The 2,416-nt window shown below is 39.9% G+C and overlaps 1 non-coding gene across 1 annotated transcript; it reads left to right on the top strand.

The window, feature by feature from the left end:
* Positions 1–506: 506 nt before the first annotated feature.
* Positions 507–613, top strand: LOC142164421 (small nucleolar RNA R71). The gene has a single exon (XR_012695192.1). It is a non-coding gene; the product is annotated as a small nucleolar RNA R71 (small nucleolar RNA).
* The last annotated feature ends 1,803 nt before the right edge of the window (positions 614–2,416 follow it).

Here is a 2,416-nt window from a genome sequence, read left to right on the forward strand (position 1 = left end):
TTTGTAGGTTGTTCAGCCTGTGGTGGTCTATATTGCAGAAGTTTGGGTGGTTCCTCCAGTTAGGATTGTAAATGTTCCCATACTGGTTTGTCTGGCCCCTATTTGCATTACTCACAAAACAGACAGACTTTGGATTAGCTGGGCATAAGTCACTCGTGTGACCCTTTCTACATACTTCACAAAATATCTGAACTTGTTGCACTGGCTGAGGCTGAGCCTGTTGCTTGTTAATAACCAAGGTCATGTTATTGACTTGGTTGGCCAATGTGGCAACCTGCGCCGATAATGCAGAAACAACGTCTAACTCGAGAACCCCCGCAGATATTTGCACTGTGTCTGCCCATCTTTCCTTGCCAATCAGGATTGTTTTTGGAGAATTTGTTCAATAAGGCATAAATTTCATCAAAGCTTTTATCCAACACTTGACCTCCCATTGCAGCGTCCACTACAATTTTTGTCTCTGGATGGAGCCTTCTATGAAGGTGTGAGCTAACACTTCATTTGTCTGGTTGTGATGAGGACAATCTCTGAGCAGCCCCTTGAATCTCTCCCAAGCTGAATATAGAGACTCATCCGATTTCTGTTTGAAGGTGACTATCTCACTTCTGATCTTTGCAGTTTTGCATGAAGGAAAGAATTGTGCCAAAAATTTCCTCGCCAGATCATTCCATGATGTAATAGAATTAGTTGGTTCCGCCTTCAACCACTGCTTTCCTTCGCCCAATAGAGAAAACGCGAACAAATTTCTTTTACAATCTTCTCTGAAACTGCATGAACACAAAAGCATTCATGCACCGATTTTCTTTTAGTGTAATTCCACATATTATATTAGGTTATTTATAATTTATTTTAGATATTTACCAATAAGTACTAATTAATAGAATGAACTACAATTATCGTTTAAATTGATCAGAAGGAGTAAATATTTTTGTATAAATTTTCATAAAGTGAATTTTCAAGTTTTGAACATCGATTCGTTGTCATGTTTGAGTGAAACTAGTATGGTTCGACTCGTAATGGAATGGGTTATCGGATTTTGTGAGTTTTGTCAGGTTCTGAGGTGTGGGCCCAAGTTTAACGTTTTGGTTAACTTTGGGCTTTTGATTAAAGATTCGACCTTTATCGATTGAGTTTGTTTCCTTAGACTTTATTCTATATTCTTGAGTTTCTTTTGGCTAGTTTTGTGTCGTTGGAGGTCAGTACGCGCGGGATGGCATTCTAGAGTATTGTTTGGTTTGCTCGGTATTGGATTCGGCTTGTTCGAGGTAAGTGACACTTCTAAACTTGGTGCTGAGGGTATGAATCCCTGAATATACATGTTATGTGTTGGCATTGAGGTGACACACATGCTAGGTGATGGGCGTGTGGGCGTGCACCGTGTGAATTGTGATTCGGTTAATTTCTATGGTACTGTGTTGTTACTAAATTTTGTTTTTATCCATGAAATCTCTATGTGCTAGAGTAATTGAGCTGTGATCCATGTTAGAAGCCATATTTAGGCTATATGCTTATTTCGTAGGGACCCACTGAGGTCATATATGTTGTTGAGTTATTTACTTAAATTGCAGTTACCTACTCAGCCATACGCATTCATTTGCATATCATATCTCTATCTCTGTTGCCATTTATTGATACATCATATCATCATTTTGGGCTGATTTTCATGACATTGTGAGCCCGAGAGACTGGAGAGATTGATGACTGAGTTGGGGCCTGAGGACCGGATTGTGAGTGATATTGAAGGGATCGGGTTGTAAGCTGCAACAAGTGTTATTGACTCATGATGGGATCGGGCTGCATGCCGCAGCAAGTATTATTGATTAACGATGGGATCGAGTTGCGCGCCGCATCAGGATTTATTAGTGCTTGGGCTGGATCTGCGCCTTCGGAGTCTGCACATCCATAGTGAGCGCAGTTACTATTGATTCATGATTGGATCGGGCTGCACACCGCAGCGGATACCGTTCAATGCTGAGTGATTGAAAGTGACTGAGTGTGCTGAGTGATTAAACATGATGAGTGGGAGTGTGAGACTGTGATATTGAGTACTCGGAGAGTGTTACTACATGAGTTCATCACTGTGACGCATTGTATCTGACATGCATACTTGACATACAGGCATAGAGATGTATTTCCTCATGTTACACGGTTTTTGTGACATTTATGACTTCACATGCACATTGACATATAGGCATATATATGTACTTTCCTTATGCTATCTGAAATTGAATCATCTTATCTGTTGTTGAAAGTTTTTGGGAAAAACCAAAGGTTTTTGACTTACTCATATTTTGGTGATTCTGGTGAAGGATTTGGGTTTTACTGTTATACGTGAAAAGCATGACTATTTTTCGTAACTGTGAACGAGCTGAGAATCATATCTCTGAGTTATTTCTTGCACCACTTTTATTATATT

This window comes from Nicotiana tabacum, chromosome 9, assembly GCF_000715075.1.
Source record: "Nicotiana tabacum cultivar K326 chromosome 9, ASM71507v2, whole genome shotgun sequence".
NCBI lineage: Eukaryota > Viridiplantae > Streptophyta > Magnoliopsida > Solanales > Solanaceae > Nicotiana > Nicotiana tabacum.